A 21611-nucleotide genomic window follows, 5' to 3' on the forward strand; every position below is an offset into this window, starting at 1 on the left:
GGCCGATAAAATATTGACCCCCTCCGCCACGGGAGTCGGCGGATGGGGGTCTAACCTCTTGAGCGGGACGGGACGATCCCCCTACGGTAAGGTAACATGGGTTCTGACCCGACCCTCAAAGGATCCAGTGGGACTCGTTGCGTCCGTCCCCAGGAACATCGCCGCAAATTCTTCCCTCTCTCCCATACTCACCTGTGCCTCCCCATGCCTGGTCCTCCTCCCTATCCACCATAAGAGGGGGGCTGCGCCTCCTCCCTATCCACCACACGACAGGGGGTTGCTCCTCCTCCCTATCCACTACACAACAGAGGGCTGCTCCTCCTCCCCATCCACCACACAACAGGGGCCTGCTGGAAAAGACGCAGGAAAAGGCATGCAATATCACCCTCATCGAGAGAGGTCTCTCTCTCTCTCTCTCTCTCTCTCTCTCTCTCTCTCTCTCTCTCTCACACACACACACACACACACACCACCTATCAAAGAGACGCTAGGCACAATCCTGCCTCAGACTCACTCCATCCATCACGTGGTCCTCGCGTCACACTCCGGGAGGAAGCTACTGCACCATCCTCGCCACCGTTATCTCCTGCTATCTTGAGATCGCCCGTTTCATGTGCAGATGGGCACCACATCTGGTCATCAGAACTCGCATGAACGACCCCACGACCCCCCCTCCACCCTAACCAGTGTGTGAACACCATCAACACTCACTAGACTGTCATCCTAGTGACCACAGAAGCACTGTTTTGTCTTACCCCTCCCAATCTCACTGCCCGCGACTGGCTCACTGCAGGACACAGTTTCAAATTTGGTCTTCCCTATAGTCAACATTCAGCTCGACTCCTCACGAAACGCAAAAAAGAAAAATCCTCCTCCTCATCCCGAACTCAAACCTTTCATTTACAGGCTCTTCTGTAACTTAGATTTCCATGTAAATGATATTCATTTTTCCGCAAAACTCGCACTTGTATTTATCATGCGGGTTTACGTCGAGTTTTGTGAACCAGACAGTTATTCCTGGCTTTTATGAGGCGGTTTCCTCCCCCCATCGTAGAGTGGGTAGTCCACAGCTTTCCTCCACCCTCCGCCGGGGAGAACACCTTCTCCCTCATTCGAATTCAAATTCCCATTTCCGGGTGGAGTGAGCTCGATCTCTCCCCCATCTGAGGTCACGACTCATTTTCTGTGTGGGTGGAGCTCCCTCCGCGGTGGAATCTAAGTCGGAAAGAATATCATCTGCAGCACCACCGTTCCCGTGGCTTCACACGCCCTTGAACACGACGGTGCAACCCTTGAACACGACGGTGCGACCCTTGAACACGACGGTGCGACACTTGAGCACGACGGTGCAACCCTTGAGCACGACGGTGCGACCCTTGAACACGACGGTGCGACACTTGAGCACGACGGTGCAACCCTTGAGCACGACGGTGCGACACTTGAGCACGACGGTGCGACCCTTTCACACGATGGTACGACCCTTGTGTACGCTGGTCTGGCCTACGTAGACCTTATCTTTAAAGGGTCAGGTCTCCACGGCCGGGCCATCTGACTCGAGGATCGTAACGTTGTCGTGGTCAAGGCGTTAAATGACCTCGCCTCACAGTGTTGCTCTCAGACCCTACTCACTGACCCCTCAACTTCCGTACTAGTTAGTGCAAAACGCTCACCCTTACCCTGCCACCTGGTGTCGAGACTAGAAGTTAGAGTCGGAGGGAGAGGAGAGAAAATGTGCATAACAGTTTTACCACACAGTAAATCTTTTACCACGCTGTAAATTTCCACTTTCCAGGTGATGTAAACATTCTCTAACGTGCAATATTTACACTTGCCTTTCAATGAGACTATAATTCCCACTTTTCATGTAAATTCAGCTTTCTCCTCTCATGCACGAGTCATGGGAGCCAGCAACATCCCAGGTCGGTGTTAAACGTCTCATGGGGATGTTGCTGGCCTCACGGGAGCCACCAACACCACAGGTGGCGGCACCACACGCTCTCAGGAGACGTTCCTGGCCTCGGACAAGCCTCGGAATGCACCTTCAAGCACGGGGGAGGAGTGAATGCAAATGGCCCATCCTGAGTCTAAGTGATCTTGGCTGAATCAGGAACATTGGTCACACAGCAGCCAAGGTGGAGCAGCTGGGCTGGGTAAGGTCCGACGGTCTGGTGGCAGTGTGGCGCCTCAGATGATGCCCTCCGGCCGGTATGATGGTGACCCTCTAGGTACAAGTCTAGGTCCAGGGCATGAAGAGGAGGAGAAGCACCAACGGAGGAGCCCTGCGAGAGACCTACAGGCCGCCCCTAGTTGTCCCAGGACGCCACCAGCCCGCCCGTCAGCCAGCCAGGCACACATCAGCGACAAGAACCAAAGAATACCGCATCAAGGATCACGGTGAACCAACGCTGCATGTGGAAGTCAGGAATCAGGAAGACACTAACAGGTGGCAACGCTGTGATGGAGGAGGTGATCTAGTGGAATAAAAGGCAAGGAACTCGCAGGCCAGACCCATCCCGCCGCTGCACACTCCCGCGGAGACAATTGTCGCCACAAAAGCGGGCCTCTGGGAGAGGAGGTGGGTCGTGGGGCTTGGGGAAGGCCGTGGGGGGCGGCGAGGTTCCCCCCCCCCCCCCCCCCCCACACACACACACACCAGTACACGAGGAGGGCGTCAGGAGACTGGGCTGAGGAGGAGAGATAAAAAGACACTCGTCTGTCACATTAAATGGCCTCTCGTCAACAACCTGACAAGTACATTTAAGAATTCGGTTTTCATCTCTGATGACTTTACGCGCGGAGCAGGTCTGAGGTTGTCCCTCGACTCCTACAGATGGACGGAGGGGGGTCTGTTGGCCTCTGACTTGACATTCTAAAGGGTCAGGTCAAAGGTCAGGTCATCATAACGTGTGGGACGTGCCGTCGTGATCGAGGAACTAACTAAAGACAGGGAGGCACTGCCTGGCTAAGTTCATATATCACACTTTCCCCGACTCGCCACATTCTCCGGACCCACTGGAAACTAACAAAGACTTTGCAAAAGAATAAAAAAGAAAAAAAAATGGACATAACTGCTTCTTACACATCTGTGGGGAAGTGAATATACGGAGAAGTGGACACTTCATCTGAGTATACGGAGAAGTGGACACTTCATCTGTGTTGGGTCAGCACTGACACCATGGCTACTGCGAGTCATCTCCACTCCAGACACCAGGCTCACCATGAATGTGGCTCCACTCTAAGTCTTGGTTCACCAGGAATACGTATCCCCTGAAGCATACATCATCCCAGACCAGGGACTCGTCATGTAAAACCACCCAGCGGTACTCACGCAAACCAAAAAGAATATTACTTCACTGCAACAACTTTTCCAATGGTCGTATCCTACAACCGGGAGGCAAACCACAACGGTGTATATATATATATATATATATATATATATATTTATTTATTTATCAATTTTGCTTTGTCGCTGTCTCCCGCGTTAGCGAGGTAGCGAGTATATATATATATATATATATATATATATATATATATATATATATATATATATATATATATATATATATATATATTATACTTAACCGCTGTTTCCCGCGTCAGCGAGGTAGCACAAGGAAACAGACGAAGAATGACCTAACCACTCATATACACACATATACATATACGCCCATACATGCATATATATATATATATATATATATATATATATATATATATATATATATATATATATATATATATATATATATATATATATATATATATCAACGTATACATACATATACACGGACACATACATATATACACATGTATATATTCATACTTACTGCCTTCATCCATTCCCGTCGCTACCCCGCCACACAGGAAATAGCCCCCCTAACCCACCCACCCCCGATATAATGGCCATTTCCCACGTTTACGAGGTAGCGTTAACAGAGGACTGAGCCTCAGAGGGAATATGCTTACTTGGCCCTCTTCTCTGTTCCTTTTGGTGGAGTTTAGTGGCGTGAGTGACGAGGGAGGCAAGACTGCTGCGATCCTGGGAGCTGTTTACCCAATCCCAGGGATCAGACGGGACCAGCGTAAACACGTCGTCGCGAGTCCCAGGGGAATTATCATTTCATGATGATCATCATCATCATCGAATTTATCATCCGTCCGTGCACATAACCGTGAGTTTATCATGCCATATTTCTGACCTCAACCCGCGATATATCACCGAGCCATAATTTTCTCACTGTTTTGCTGGTGGTCTTAAATTCGTGATCATGATCAATATCTGGTAGATACTGATCAGGGTGGTGCTGACCAGTGAGGTTCCTCCTCCTGCAGGTGACCTCTCCTGACCCTCCAGGGTTCCTCATGCTGTAGGTGACCTCTCCAGACCCTCCAGGGTTCCTCCTCCTGCAGGTGACCTCTCCTGATCCTCCAGGACTCCTCCTCCTGCAGGTGACCTCTCCTGACCCTCCAGGGTTCCTCATGCTGTAGGTGACCTCTCCTGACCCTCCAGGGTTCCTCCTCCTGCAGGTGACCTGTTATGGCCCCTCCAAGATGCCTCCTGCTGTAGGTGACCTCTCCAGACCCTCCAGGGTCTCCTCCTCCTGCAGGTGACCTCTCCTGATCCTCCAGGGTTCCTCCTGCTGCAGGTGACCTGTTCTGGCCCCTCCAAGATGCCTCCTGCTGTAGGTAACCTCTCCAGACCCTCCAAGGTTCCTCCTGCTCTACGTTGGTGACCTGTCCCGGCCCACAAGTTCCTCCTATACCCGCCTCACGATAGGATTTTCCGCAAGACTGAGAATTTCCTGGATTTATTATTTTCGTGGTCCTGCGGGAGAAAATGTCCCCCCCTTGCTCGACAGGACCTTTCCAGCATCAGTGACGAGCTTTCCTCGGCCAGGTGGAAGGGATCGGACGCCTCCCACACAGGCTTTCCCCCTGCTCCTTGCTGGGTAAGATCCCTTCCTGGAAAGCCTTACCCAATCGTCATTATCTTAAAGAAGCCTTGCCCTGCTCCCTAGAGGGGGGCTTACCTACAACAGGAAGGTAAGCCTAGCCTCGCTCCCTGGAGGGGGCTTACCTACTACAACAGGAAGGTAAGCCTTGCCTCGCTCCCTGGAGGGGGCTTACCTACAACAGGAAGGTAAGCCTTGCCTCGCTCCCTGGAGGGGGCTTACCTACAACAGGAAGGGTCTGCTGGTCTAAAGAGAGGTGTGTCTACTGCCGCCAGAGGAGGAGCAGTATTGCCCCCTCCGTCTTCATGGTCTATACACTGGGGTCTTAGGTTCACCGGGAGTGATAAGTGATACTCTCGTCTTGGGATCCCTCACCTGGTATGTTTGGCCTGTGTCAACCTAACCTGATGCTCGGGGGATGAGTGACGCCGTCTCACGATATTCTCAGCTAATGATGTGCCTCTATATTGAAGACTGACTGCAGATCTAATCAAGGTCAAGTCGTGGCTAATACGTACAATACACATATCATGGTGAATATCGTACAATACACATATCATGGTGAATATCGTACAATACACATATCATGGTGAATATCGTACGATACATCATACTTATCATGGTGAATATCGTACAATACACATATGGTGAATATCCATTTACCTAAATACACAAGTAATCTCGGTAGCTGTAATTCTGCCAATTTTATTCTGCGATGAGGTCTACAGTGAGGAGGTGAAAAATGCGCGGCAAGTCCTGCCCGGGGACGAGGCTACAACTATAAGCACAGGGGCAGGAGGAGCCAGCTTATACACACACCTCCCGCCAACCAAGGCAACCACTGGTCAGCCTTACCCCCCCTCACATTCCTGTGGGTGTCAATGCCTTCTCACTAGTCTTCAGTGTTAGAGAAACCTTTCATAAGGGTCCAAACCCACTCTATACTGGATGGTATTAATAGTTATATCGATCAACGCTACTGGGATGTCTAAGGCACTCGGTGATGCTGAGAAGAAGTGAGCAACAGCATTATTTCCTAGTCTGAGCAACACTGGACCTACCTTAAGTAAGGTCGGCGAGGCAGCACAGCGAGGGACAGTGTTGCTAGTGTTTCTGCTCCATCACCTGCAACACAAAATACACATTAATGAAAAACGCGACGAAGAATATAAACAAATATGGAGGAATAGGGTGCATAGACCGTTTTCTTTACCTCCTTGTACAATGACAGGCTCTGTTATGTACAACACAATGAAGAAGAAGAAGAAGAAGAAGAAGAAGAAGAAGAAGAAGAAGAAGAAGACGAAGAAGAAGAAGAAATCGAGGTACGACATATGAGAACCGTTTAAGCAACACAGTAAAACCACCAGCATCATGGTTCATTACCTACTCAAAACTGACTTCACTTTACTCCTCAACATTTCCTCTGTTCAGTCATTCTACAACAGAAAAAGAAGGCATCATCTCTGGTAAAGAAAATATTGCAATTTTTTTCTAATCACTGCTTATATTCTTGAAGGCTGTGTATGTCTGACTCAGACAAAGGCAGACAAACCTCCCAAACCCCTGCGAGGAAATGCAAGGATGGAAAGGGAATGTAAACATCTGCCTCCCTCACCTTAAACCCCCATACACTTAAGCCAAACTCGCCGTTTTCTTTCATATGTTCCCTGACCCCCAACTACAAGAAATCTACGGTTCCCTGACTCCATGAAGAAATCTACAGTCCCCCTGAACCCGTGAGAAAATCTACAGTTCCCCCGAAGCCATGAATAAATCTACAGTCCCCCTGACCCCATGAGGAAACCTACAGTCCCCCTGACCCTTGAGAAGAAAACAAATCCATAGCTCCCTGACCCAGTAATGAGAAGAAAGCTACACACCTCCTGGCACTCACTACCTACCCCAGCATCGTCCCTAACCAATACGACGCCAAACACTCACGTAAGTCATTCTCTTCCTCCACTAATACTTCTTTACGACGAGGACGTTGCCAACTTTCGGAATTCCCGATGCCACGAAGAGCCCACCCGCCTCTCAACTCACAATTTGCGATCCCCGTGTCCGTAATTACTACTCATATCAATGAGCAATTGAGGAACAACTTAAAAAAGCCAATGGAAACGGGTTCTTGTATTAGGAAACCTGCCTGCTGCTGCATCATGTGAGCAAGAGATGACAATGTGGTTGTGAAGGATAACCATGAGATAACAGGTTGTTGTATAGGATAACCGAGAGATAACAAGTTGTTGTATAATACACCCAAGAGACTGCAGGTTGTTATATAGCAGAACCAAGAGATAACAGGTTATTGTATGAAATGATCAAGAGATAACATATTGTTGTATAATATAACCAAGAGATAACAGGTTGTCGTATGATATAACCAAAATATAACGCGTTACTATATAACATAACCAAGAGACATCGGACATTCGCATCACCCAAGCATAGAGATAACGAACCTGTATAATACAACTAAGAGTTAATGGGTTGCTGTATAATACAATCAAGAGATAACGGGCTGCTGCATTAACGATCCAGAGAGGAGGAGGGGGGCCCCTCGTGCAATACAATCATGAGATAATGGAGCAAACGGGGGTAATGTCTGCTGCATCAACTCACCTTCCAGCAGACGAGCCAAGCAAGTCCTCTCCGTCTTGGCCCTCTGACTGCCTGTCACTCCCAACCTCCGAGTAGCCAGTTGCCACTCCTCACCTCTGAGTGGCCAGTTGCCACTCCTCACCTCTGAGTAGCCAGTTGCCACTCCTCACCTCTGAGTAGCCAGGTGCCACTCCTCACCTCTGAGTGGCCAGTTGCCACTCCTCACCTCTGAGTGGCCAGTTGCCACTCCTCACCTCTGAGTGGCCAGTTGCCACTCCTCACCTCTGAGTGGGATGCCACGCCTCAGCCGGAAGTGGCTGGCTGTCACTCCTCGCCTGTGAGTGGCCGGCTGTCACCCGACGGTGTATAACAGCACAGAATATTTACTCAGATTTCTAGACGACTGAAACGCAGTTCGTTTTATGCCTGTCTTCCAAATCTTCATATATATATATATATATATATATATATATATATGGAAGCGGAAGTGGATCATAGGGTGGGGGAGGGGGCGAAAATTTTGGGAGCCTTGAAAAATGTGTGGAAGTCGAGAACATTATCTCGGAAAGCGAAAATGGGTATGTTTGAGGGAATAGTGGTTCCAACAATGTTGTATGGTTGCGAGGCGTGGGCTATGGATAGAGATGTGCGCAGGAGGATGGATGTGCTGGAAATGAGATGTTTGAGGACAATGTGTGGTGTGAGGTGGTTTGATCGAGTAAGTAACGTAAGGGTAAGAGAGATGTGTGGAAATAAAAAGAGCGTGGTTGAGAGAGCAGAAGAGGGTGTTTTGAAATGGTTTGGGCACATGGAGAGAATGAGTGAGGAGAGATTGACCAAGAGGATATATGTGTCGGAGGTGGAGGGAACGAGGAGAAGAGGGAGACCAAATTGGAGGTGGAAAGATGGAGTGAAAAAGATTTTGTGTGATCGGGGCCTTATATATATATATATATATATATATATATATATATATATATATATATATATATAAGAAACCAGAAGACACTGCCTCACTAACAATGGCCAAAGGTACACTCCTGGGTACTTAAGATCCTTCTGCCACGTACAAAACAACACCTAATCCCTCAGCCACAACCAAGGGGGGATCTGACCAGGTGCCTCAGCCAGCAGGAGCGTTTCTTCCTTACTTACACTTCAAGGAAATCTTCACACACGGTGCCGGATGGCGACGCCCTTTGATCCTGATCAAGCACCGAACGCGTCGTGGGATGATGAGGCAAAACTGACCTCGTTTCATGTAATGATCAACGTGTATTAATCTTGTTCTCAGACGCTGCTATTCCCTCACACTGAACCACCGGAGTTAGTGTACAACAATGATCATCTTCCGCCACCTCGTGCTCCCAGTCTTGTCTGGCAAGTGTGTGTGTGTGACATCACTGAACTTGCTGCACAGGAAGTGACGTGATCACCTGACTCTCTTCCCAGTCTCTCCTGTGTTCCTTCCCCTACATCTTACACGCCCCGTGTAATAGACTTGTCCCCTCCCCTCAACCCTTGGGGCGATACATTGTTAACACTTCAAAAAAAGAAAAAGAAATGAAATTCTTTTTTGTTTTTTTTTACAAAACTTACGAATTATAATTGGGATTCAAGAAAAGTAGAGGAGGGGATGTGAGTGATGACTCTGGGGCGAGTGGTGGTGGTGAAGCCAGAGTCAAGGATCCACTCCACTACTGCTGGAAGACCTGGAGATCCAGAGGTACACGAGAATCTCCCCTGGAGTACGATCCTCGCCACTGCAACGCTACCCCCATTCACCAGCAGGGTCTGCGGTCCTCCAGCAGGAGCATTTGTCACTTCGCTGTGTCCTCTGGTATTCGCCAGGACGTCCGATGGTTCTCGTCCCTAAGGGAACGAGGGGGTAAAGACCCATCGAGATGCCACTGCCAGCTGCCCTCGGGATCTCCGGCAACAGAGCCGTCACCGGGGGCAGGAGTCTGGGTGGGTCACGTGCATAATGCCAATGGCAGGGAGGTGGGCTGAAGGGCCTATGAGGAGGCGGCACGTGACAGGCGGCTAACGTACGGTGGGTTGGCCGTTGTTAGGGCCAGCCCTGCGCGCCACATAAACCACCGCCACACTCGTTATCCCCGGGGGCTCTAGTAGGTCGATCCTCCCGGAATCAATAGCCCCAGTTTAAACGCTCTTCCGCAACAAAGTGAGGGCCTTTATTCCGTCGCTTTCCCACCCCCGTATCGACGGCTTCACTTCGTCAGGCTCTCAATGAATCGAGGACCTGAGGCTCCTCCATTGTTCTGTGTGATCTGTGATTCCAAGGCTCCAGGTGGCCAGCCAGCGCACCACGTTTCGAGGGGGATGCGGTTGATCAGCTTCCGTCATGCAGAGGGAGGTGATCTGGTCGATCCTTTACGTGTCCAGACTATCAGACAGACCGCCTCCATGAATCGAGGTCTCGGCTGACTGGTCTCCCACGCACACAGGGTTTCGGTTGATTGCTCTTCTAAGTATCGAGAAAACACGATCTTCCAAGTGTGAAGGGTTTTAGGAGCAGGAGCCTCGACGTAATTAAAACTCGGGGTCTTCCACCTACTGGGAGCTTCATTCACCAAGTTCTTCAGCGCTCCGAGTGTTTCAAACTTTCATTTTACTCTTTCTGTGCACCATCGGTTGTTATGTCCAGAGTCTTCCATGTACCGAGGGTTCCAAGTGCTGTATTGACCTTCATTAAGTGTATCGAAGGTGTCAGGTGCCTGTTCTATGTCTGTAGGCTTCAGTGTACTGACCTTCCTTCAGTGTATCGAAGGCTTGCAAGTACCCAATCTTTGTCTGTAGGCTTCAGTGTACTGACCTTCCTTCAGTGTATCGAAGGTGTCGATTGGAAGTCCTACGTCTGCAAGCTTCGGGGTACTGGCCTTACTTCCAGGCATGCAATATTTACACCAGTTAATAATAGAAGGAGTGTGTGCCCCAGCTCGTGGCCGCGGTCTCTCGCCTCTTCTGGTCAATACAGGTGGCAGGAGCAACTGTCCGCTGCCTGGTTTCTTCTTGGCTTCTTGTTTGACTTGGGCAATGCCCCGTGTGCCTCACACACGTACGTCCGATGGAAACGACCTCCATTACCACGACCTTCCCTCACTACGTCGATAAAGCCTTCACCGGTCTCGTGACCCGTTCAACAAACGACCGTCTGGCCCTTCTGAAGAAGATGGTACGACCCCTGGACATGACGGTACGATCCTTGAAAGCTCGTGCGAGGATTCGATCCCCGAACACTACGATCCGACCCTGGAGAACGACACTTCGATCCTCTTGAGCACAACAACAATAAGGCCCTGAGGTATGATGGCTTGGCCTCTGACTTAGCCCTCAAGGGTCGGGTCTAAGGTCAAGCTATCGTACATACGGGATGTACCGTCGTTCTCACGGGTCGCACCGTCACGCTCAAGTGTGCAACTTCGTCTGAGTTTGCACAGGGCGGGTCGGGCACATAACGCTGCACGTCGCGAGCAAACAAGCCCTAAATTTACGATTTAGGGCACCTACATGGCGCTGTGACTTGCACACCACCGCTTTATTTCACAGGTCTTCACTCATCATACTCACGTGAGTCACTCCATGAGAATTAGGATTCCCTCATCCTCCCATTAACACACACACACACACACACACACACACATACATTCCACTGTCAACCTCTATGCTGGTATTCACGTCCCAACGGACCCTTTAGAAGCTATTACTATACCACTCTCGCCACCTTCACTTCCCGCCGCAGGAGATCCCTCTTCCCTAAGTTGCAGGTGAGCTGCTCTGGACATCATCGGCAATCATCATCAGACAGACACACACTAGTGTTGGTGTGATGGCTGTTTAAACCATCCTCCCTCCCTCCCCCCACTACACTGTGTCTCTCCTGTGGGTCATTCCTCTGTACAACTTCAGACGTTGGCTCTGCGGTGAATTCAATAAATCGTTAGTTATTATCTTCATTATTATTATTACACGGTTGCCACACTCCTACGGCCACACACACTCTCCCTGCATGAACTACGTCCACCTACCACCAATCCCCCCCCTCACTATACACTCCCATACATACCTACTCGACCGCCGGCACGACCACGTCAGAACGACTGTTACATACTGTGCTATACAACAAGAACGTACCTACTCCCGTACATAGGGTCATAATAAGTGTCATTTTCACGACTGTCTCTCGGGATCTGTGTTGACAACAGTTCACCTAACACTGTCTTCCACTGGCAGTATATCTGGTGACAATAACACTGACATACAGTATAGTCATCAATAACACTGACATACAGTATAGTTATCAATAACACTGACATACAGTATAGTTATCAATAACACTGACATACAGTATAGTTATCAATAACACTGACATACAGTATAGTCATCAATAACACTGACATACAGTTTAGTTATCAATAACACTGACATACAGTATAGTTATCAATATCACTGACCTACAGTATAGTTATCCTGCACGGTGATTGGTGCGTCAGTACGGCCGATCGCAATATCATATAATGAATGCACTTCAATACGTCTTTACAATTACAGTAAAGAAATCCAATGCCATGTTATGAGTAGTACCAGCCTCATTAAGGAGTTTCAACCAATCTACGTGTTAAAAGGCATCACTAAAGAGAAATCAAAAACACCAATAATGACATCATGCGATCGGCAAAATTATGAATAACAAAATCATACATCTACATGTGATAAAAACTAGGGTGTAATAACGTTACCTTCGTTAAAACACATAAGAGGAGTGTAATAACTTCGTTAAAACACAGTAGAGGAGTGTAATAACCGTTAAAACACAGTAGAGGAGTGTAATAACTTCGTTAAAACACAGTAGAGGAGTGTAATAACCGTTAAAACACAGTAGAGGAGTGTAATAACTTCGTTAAAACACATTAGAGGAGTGTAATAACTTCGTTAAAACATATTAGAGGAGTGTAATAACTTCGTTAAAACACATCAGAGGAGTGTAATAACTTCGTTAAAACACAGTAGAGGAGTGTAATAACTTCGTTAAAACACAGTAGAGGAGTGTAATAACTTCGTTAAAACACAGTAGAGGAGTGTAATAACTTCGTTAAAACACAGTAGAGGAGTGTAATAACTTCGTTAAAACACAGTAGAGGAGTGTAATAACTTCGTTAAAACACAGTAGAGGAGTGTAATAACTTCGTTAAAACACAGTGGAGGATTCTGTACCATGGTTCTTAAGTCTAGTGTCCTCTGCAGCCAGAATATAATGACCCCCCAACACATGAGCTAAATCCTAACACTAAAGCAGGCAATCAACAAAGCGGCTTATTTTCACAATGTATTCATATTGATCACAGCCACGGATCTCGCTAACCAGGCAATCATCACACCCGTCCAGCTATAGCTAAACAGACTGGACGATAAATGATGAAAAAAAAAAAAAGGGCGACAGAGACCCGGGTGAGTAAATGCAGAGGATTTCGAACACCAACGAAGAAGCATTAAGCATTTACTTGTCGTAAAGTCGAGAACAACGAGGTGTTCACAGCTCATCATTACTTAACGAAGGTTAACGAAGGTTTTTGTTTTCTTCTCATGATTACACAAAAGTTTCTCAGTAAAGAAGTAAGGACCTGCATTCCTCCTTCATCTGGTCGACGATAGGCTGGTAGTCACTAGTAGCTGACTGTGAATTATAGGTATATCTCGGTCAATACCAGCAGCTGTGGCCGGTTTACGGAGAGTGTCGGTCAATACCAGCAGCTGTGGCCGGTTTACGGAGAGTGTCGGTCAATACCAGCAGCTGTGGGCGGTTTACGGAGAGTGTCGGTCAATACCAGCAGCTGTGGCCGGTTTACGGAGAGTGTCGGTCAATACCAACACTTTTTTAATAATGATTTAGAGGAAGCCACGTCCGTCCATAACTTACGTTGTGCAGTTTGTAGTCAATATCAAGACGTGTGTGTGTGTGTGTGTGTGTGTGTGTGTTTACACGATCCTGTACGAGCACTTGTGACACATATGTTCATACACTGCTTCTAGCGAGTGATGGCCTGGTATCTGTGTGTGTGTGTGGGGAATACACGCTGGCCTGGGTGCTTGCCTTCACAGTCATCAGTGAGCACTGCTCTGCCATCCACACGAGAGACATCATCACACGTGAGCCTCCGCGAGGAACAGTGAAATGGAACTGGTGCTTCTTCTTCTCTTTTTTTTTTTACACCACTTCTCCTTGCAGTGCCAGGCCTCCTCCTATGACGCATAAGCAGACAAAAGCCTCCAGACTGAGGTAAGGCACCGATGGCGGTACAATACCGACGGACAGACACAAAAGAAAGCCATTTCGGCACCCAAGAAACACGTCAGCGCGAGACATGGCCCTACGACGCGCGGGACAATAGATAAAAGGAAAGCAGGTCAAAGGTCAAGGTGATGGTAGACGTGAACAGGTACTCTGGCTAATTAGTCGTTACAGGCGAGGGAGTGATCAGGCTGGAATGCGCTCAAGTGGGACAACTGGAGACGTGGTAACTTGAGGCGATACAAACATGGCCTGAGGGTCACTCTGCCGACTAGCACTTGTACAGCAAGCTGTGCAACTCTCGTGGCCTGCATACGTGGGTATACATGGGAGAGACAGATGGTACATCACCTAGTGGTGCAGGTACAAAGGTGTACATGGGAGAGACAGATGGTACATCACCTAGTGGTGCAGGTACAAAGGTGTACATGGGAGAGACAGATGGTACATCACCTAGTGGTGCGGGTACAAAGGTGTACATGGGAGAGACAGATGGTACATCACCTAGTGGTGCAGGTACAAAGGTGTACATGGGAGAGACAGATGGTACATCACCTAGTGGTGCGGGTACAAAGGTGTACATGGGAGAGACAGATGGCACATTACCTATTGGTGCACGTACATGGGTGTACATGAGGAAAGCCAGACAACAGAATATACCATGATCCACGAAGACGAGAATAATACAGCCATAGACCTGTAATTTACACAGATGGAGACGTGATGGCCGGGCAGTAAGCGGCCAGGGGGTCACACACGACGGACACGCACACACAGGACTCCTCCGAGACCTGGGTCTGACTAGCAGTGCTTCTCCACAGTGTGAGCAGGAGGGTGAGGGAGGGAGAAACATCCACCCTGAGAATTCACCAGACGGGACGACCCGGATCCACCACCCTCTGTCTCCCATCCTCGCTCTCACAACCCAGCAGCCTAAGTCGTTGCGGGTCATCAACCCTCTGGGAGAGGGAAAGCGGTGACCGTAGGAGGTGGAGATAGATAGATAGATAGATAGATAGATGGAGAGAGGAGGAGGAGGAGAGGAAGTGGGGGAGGAGGGGAGAAGGGAGGATGGTGAGGGAAGGGGAAGATAAGAAGAGTTAGTGTGCCTCTCCAGGACACTCACGGACCCATAAGACCTATCTTTTTACTGCCGCCCTAACTGTGGCTAGACAGCTGCTGCCTCCCCGCTCCCCTCCATTACTCCTCCCCATCTAGTGATGGACGGACGGAGGGAGGGAGGGGAGGCTGCTGCCAGGGAAGGCAAACCTGAGGACGACGGAGTCCCGTAAACCTTGCGTGCCCTCACCACTGGGGTACGTGGCACCTACAACACATCACTGACTGGGCTCATTGCAGTTATGTAGCGCAAGGGTTGGTGGCGCCACCAGCCAGGGTTCTGTCAGCTGTGTTTACGTCTTGGGGGGCGGCGGCGCCAGTCTTCTAATCATGACAATTCTTGCATACCTGTGTGTGTGTGTGTGTGTGTGTGTGTGTGTGTGTGTGTGTGTGTGTGTGTGTGTCATTACCACTACTACAGGATTATGACGGGTCAGTTTCGCATTCGTGTTCCCCACCTCACATAATCTTGTACGTGTATCATGTACTTGTGTGTATGTGCGTGTGTGTGTAGGTGTGGGTGTGTAATCACGTATTTGTATCACAGGGGGAGGGAGCTCTACACTCGCGGGGCGTCGTCTCCGGAACTTTCAATATGCCCTCAAGTAGCCTGTGAAACCTTGGTAAACTTGCTGGCATTCCCAGTCTTCTTCAGGTCAGTTTGTTCCAACCACCCGCCACCCCTTTCCACCAGCCGACACCTGTCCTCCCTCACATCATATCATTCTAGCTATCTTCTCGCCCAGGTTCTCGTTCGTGGCCTCCAGTTGCCCCCTGGTGCTACGCCTCCTGAGAGAGACTATTCACAGTCGGGCATCGTCCAGCTGATGCAGAACCTCCCCCACTCTCTCTCTCTCTCTCTCTCTCTCTCTCTCTCTCTCTCTCTCTCTCTCTCTCTCTCTCTCCCCTTCGTACCCCTCTGCCTCTCATCTATACCTCGGTCCTTTCAGCTCGGTTGGATACCATCGCCGGTCCTCTTCTCTGCAACCATCACAATGAGATCTCTGCGCTTCCCCCCTCGGTGCCGTAACCAGCCTTGGAGAGGAACATGATCCATTTCTGGATCTTCTATACACGCCGTGAATAGCTTCCCGGACGTTTCCTCAGTGTATATACTTGAGTACGAGTCTAATATCTGCCAGCAGACAGTTCGCCTCTCTCACGATTCTCTCTGTGTTTGCAGCTTCTGGCAACAGATAAGACACGACGTTGAGCATTCGCTGTGATTACTGTGTGTGTGTGTGTGTGTGTGTGTGTGTGTGTGTGTGTGTGTGTGTGAACATATCTCTTACCATGTATCAGGTGATGGTATGTGCGCACCATGCTGACAGCTCTGCACATGAAGACACCCAACACCTGCCATGTTTCACTGAAAGACTGTGTGTATAAAATGCTACGTGCATGAAAGGCGATGCACTTCATGCAGAGGCCTGTGTAATAATTACTGTACAGAGAAAGATCAATGCGTTTCACATTTTTTCTACAAAAGATAATTAACTACACAGCTTTTCGTTTTCCCTTCACAATCGAGAGCGTTAGAGGTTAAATATAAAATGATCACAAATAAATGGAACACCTCCACCATTGATCTCCACCACACACACCTCCACCACTGATCTCCACCACACACCCCTCCACCACTGATCTCCTCCACACACACCTCCACCATTGATCTCCACCGCATACACAAACCTCCACCATTGATCTCCTCCCCAGCTCTCCACCACACCTCCCTCCACCACTGGTCTCCCCAGTTCTCCACCAGACATACCTCCACTACTTACCTCCTCTAAAGCTCTCCACCACACACATCCCTCCACCAGTGACCTCCTCCACCGATCTCCTCCCCAGGTCTCCACCACCACCACCACCAAGGACTGGGGGAGTGTGGTACAGCTGACATGTCACCGCGCGGGGTGGGAGAGAGGCAAGGTGAGGTATGGCGTGGCTGGCGCGCGTCTCTGGCATGCGTGTCTGAACAACCACGCCTCCTCACAGTGACTAATATGACACATGCATCATACTTCTACACGTGGGTGCCACCACCTCACCTCCCTGATACTGCCACAGGTCGGCCGAGGCTTTTAATAAACAACCACACACGATCCGTCTCAACTCATAAGCTCCACATTGTCATGGACGGCGCATAATACGGGTGACAATCCAATAAACACGACTAATTACCTCAAACCTTGACGCAAACCTTACTCAATCCGCCTCTCCCGAGATGATGAAGACTGATAAGAGTAAAAGCACCGTTATTGAGACTGTGATTAACACACACACACACACCACACCACCTTACCATATCACGACCCATTAATACTGACCACGGTGGTCATCTAGGTTTGACACCGTGTTTACCCCCACGCTAACATTATCCACAAAGTAACTCAGTCTCGTACACAGAGAACAGGATTAATGGTCATAATTCAATGGTGAACGGGTTTGATCAATTAGTCTATAATAATAACAACAATAATAATAATAATTAAATAATAATAATAATAATAATAATAATAATAATAATAATAATAATAATGATGATAATGATAATAATAAAAATGATAATAATAATAATGATGATGATAATAATAATAAAATAATAATGATAATAATGATAATGATAAAATAATAATAATAATAATAATAATAATAATAATAATAATAATAATAATAAGATACAAAATACCTTACTACATGAATATGTACTTTCAATCCTACTATCATATGTATATCGTGTACACATATATAAAGCTGGACTATACTGAATACCCCCCAACACCCCCAGCAGGGTCAAAAGAACTTGTGAAGAATTCCAGATGTCCTAGACGAATTCTGCTGGCTCCAGGCGCCAAGCTACCGTTAATGAATTATGTATAGGAGGGATCCATAGTGTTCAATGTATACTCCAGGTTATTATAAATGAATTATCTCATTATTATCATGATTAGTCGCAGTAATAGTAGGAAGTATTACTATGTTTAATACAGAGGGCGAGGCAACCATTGGGAGCCTCAAGCAGCAACAGCAGCAGCAGAAGACAGGCCCGGCAGGTGACACGACCCGCGCCAAAGTTGACTCCCGAGGAACCAGCCAGACTAGCGTGTGCATCGACCGTGACGTCACTCTTCGGCTGTGACGTCATGAGAATTAGTCGTGCGCGGGCTGGACCAGCTGATGCCCGCTCCCCCACCCTCACTTCCAGGCTCTGTTTACCCAGGGTGACGACGCACGCATTATGGAGGAAGATGTGCGCATTGTGTGTGTACGATATGTGAGGCTGGCAAGCTGTGAAAAGGGTATATAGAGAAATAACATAACTAGTCCCATGTGCACGACGGTACGACACTTGGGTACGACCGCACGACCCTTGAGCACGACAGTAGGGCCCTTGAGCACGACGGAACGACCCTTGAGCACGACCGTAAGACCTTTGAGCACGACGACACGACCCTTGAGCACGACGGTACGACCCTTAAGCACGACGACACGACTCTTGGGCACCAAGGTACGACCATTGAGCACGACGGTACGGCTCTTGAGCACGACGGTACGACCCTCCGTTATGACGGTCTGACCTTTGACCAGACTCGCGAGGATAAGGGTCAAACGGGTTGATGTAAACAAAAAAACTGATATATTGTAATGTCATCAGCGGGTCAAATGATTAGCTGTAATTGACGGCCTTAAATAAATTATCCTAATTAAGTTGAGGATATCGACAGACTAATGGGGGGCCCCCGGATGATTAGGGGGGGGCAGTGACTGGGCCACTAATGACCTCCAGCGGGATGGGAACCACGCTGATGGACCCCGAATGGTGATGGGAAGTTATGGGAACACTCATGAACCTCACATCTGTTGATGAGAGAGAGAGAGGCGCCCCATCAATGCCTCCCACCGTCTTCCCATCAATGCCTCCCACCGTCTTCCCATCAATGCCTCCCACCGTCTTCCCATCAATGCCTCCCACCGTCTTCCCATCAATGCCTCCCACCGTCTTCCCATCGATGCCTCCAACCGTCTTATGTGATTACCTCACGCACGACCTCGTCCCATCATCTGTTCATTTCTGGCGGCCCATCATTCATCACTCCCCCATCATGATGATTCCTTAAGTTCACCCATCGTTACTCTCATCACCACGGCCCCATCAATTACCTGAGCAGTTATGATGATTATAGCCCATCAATTACCTGAAGAATAATGATGATTATAGCCCATCAATTACCTGAGCAGTAATGATGATAACAGCCCATCAATTAACTGACCGATAATGATAATCATAGCACTGTTGACTCACAAAGGATGGGCCCCAGATACTGATCAATGATGGGGTGGCAGATGATCAAGTGAGCGTTGATGGGGGCGGCCCACAGGTAATGATCAGGGAAGTTCTAATGACCCAACGTGATTAGCGGGGTCTTAATAGGTTCCAGATGGCAACACGACACCCCCTTAACCTCCCACACTGATCACTAATGGTTCCCATATTCACGACTAGATCGGCGATGAGCCTAGAGCTTGCGATGGGCACTGATAATGGGCGAGTGATGATAACACAAACAATGATGACCCTCTGTGATGACTTAACCACTGATACGATCCGGGGCATGGCGATGAAATGGTGACCTAAAACGATACATATATATCGTGAGCTTTTGAGGACCCGGAAAATCATCATCCATCTGATTCAGTTGATGATACCACGTCCTGATGATCCCCAGATGATGACGATGATGATGATAATGATGATGATGATGATGACGATGATGATAATGATGATGATGATGATGATGATGGCTTCATCAAGCTGGTGAGGTATACTATATGAGGCCCTGATGAAGATGGAAGGTTTATAATGACTCAGTGAATAGGAATGGACGTAAATGATATATATCCTGGTACCCTTCCCCCGGGACTGGTATACTCAGGTACCTTCCCTGGCCTGGTATACTCAAGTACCCTCTCCTCCCCTGGCCTGGTATACTCAAGTACCCTCTCCTCCCCTGGCCTGGTATACTCAAGTACCCTCTCCTCCCCTGGCCTGGTATACTCAAGTACCCTCTCCTCCCCTGGCCTGGTATACTCAAGTACCCTCCCTTCCCCTGGCCTGGTATACCAAGGTATCTACCTCCTCTCCCCTCTCCTGGTATACCCAGATATCTAACTTCTCTCCCCTGGCCCGGTATACCCAGGCATCCTCCCCTTTCCTGGCCTTGTATACCCAGGTACCCTCCCTTTCCCTGGCCTAGTATACCCAGATACCCTCCCATCACCCACGCCTGGTACACCCAGGTACCCTCCCCTCCCCCCCGCGCCTGGTACAGCCAGGTATATGGCCGAGAGAAAAGCCCGGCGAGGCAATGTTTGGCCAGCGATATAAGGACAGGCAATTAAGGCGATGGCGCAGGTCAACACGGCGGTGAGCGGGCGGGCGGATTCCATCATGCATGTCCGGCAAACACAACATCCTCCTCCCTCGGCAGGCAGGCAGGCATCACCACTCCCGCTTGATAAAGAAGACTCGGGAACCACCGCCTCCCCCAAACCCCCACATTACACCCACCAGCACGTGTGTGTACACACTCCACAATTACCTCAAGTCCTACTCGAACCTTCCTTTACAGGATACGTATGTGCCAGCTTTATACACATCACCCGACTCTATAATAATACATCGAGACATTATGTAGATACAGCTGTTGTTGGTACGTCTGATTATACGAGGTGTGTGTGTGTGTGTGTGTGTGTGTGTGTGTGTGTGTGTGTGTGTGTGTGTGTGAGAAATCCTTAATACTATGATGACGGCCAGGTTCCCACACAGACACAACCTCCAATATCGAGTACCAGCGCCTCTGGCTGTAGCAGCACGGGCCCTCCCCATTACAGGCGTTGCCAAATCTTCATAACCTGGCGGTGTGGGTTAGGTTAGGTTAGCTTAGGTTAGGTTAGGTTAAGTTAGGTTAGGTTAGGTCCAGGTCTCGGGGTAGGGAGTTTGTGAGGCGCGGGTACACGTTGCAAGAATAGATAACAGGAGACCTGATGGTCAATGACAAGGTTATCTCACGCCGTAATCTCATTTGGGGTTGAAAGAGGAGGGTGAAGCAGAGGGCAGCTCCCCACCCACCGCTCCCTCCGGCTCAACAGTCGGTAGAGTTAAACGCAGAGGAGAAACAACCATGTAGTATGGAGAGTATCTACTGCCAAGGAAGTTCTAGAGGAAAGTGTGAACGGTAAAGGTTCCCTGCTCTGTGGCGGACTCAAATTTCAAATAAAGGAAAAAATTTCAGTATTTTGAGTAGAAACTTGAAACATTTTCTCCCCCTTGAAACAGGTAAATCTATTGATAGTAAATATCACTTAAAGGAAGAGAGTAAAGTGGGGACGGAAGACTGTGAGGTGGGGAGGGAACACTGCAAGGTGGGGAGGAATCATTGTATTGTGATGTGAGGGCAGAAGATGACAATGAGTTCAGTACTAGATGGGCACAAGGTTGGACGTGGCAGGTAACCAGGCCGACACCTGACCTTAAGATTCACAGGTGGACCTTCTAAAAGTGGAGGCAGGAAGCTGCCTGGCCGCCAATTACGTTAGCCGGGAAGCCTGAGAAACAATCAGGC

General features: G+C 48.8%; 1 protein-coding gene across 8 annotated transcripts in view; it reads right to left on the minus strand.

The window, feature by feature from the left end:
- Window positions 1–21611, minus strand: part of LOC139758776 (uncharacterized) — a 141261-nt gene that overhangs the window by 79519 nt on the left and 40131 nt on the right. For all 8 annotated transcript variants that reach the window (XR_011714917.1, XR_011714915.1, XR_011714916.1 and 5 more), the window contains one exon: window positions 6014–6077. The gene's annotated coding sequence lies outside the window, so the exon portion shown is untranslated. The remainder of the gene's footprint in view (window positions 1–6013; window positions 6078–21611) is intronic.

This window comes from Panulirus ornatus, chromosome 31 (assembly GCF_036320965.1).
Source record: "Panulirus ornatus isolate Po-2019 chromosome 31, ASM3632096v1, whole genome shotgun sequence".
Lineage (NCBI taxonomy): Eukaryota > Metazoa > Arthropoda > Malacostraca > Decapoda > Palinuridae > Panulirus > Panulirus ornatus.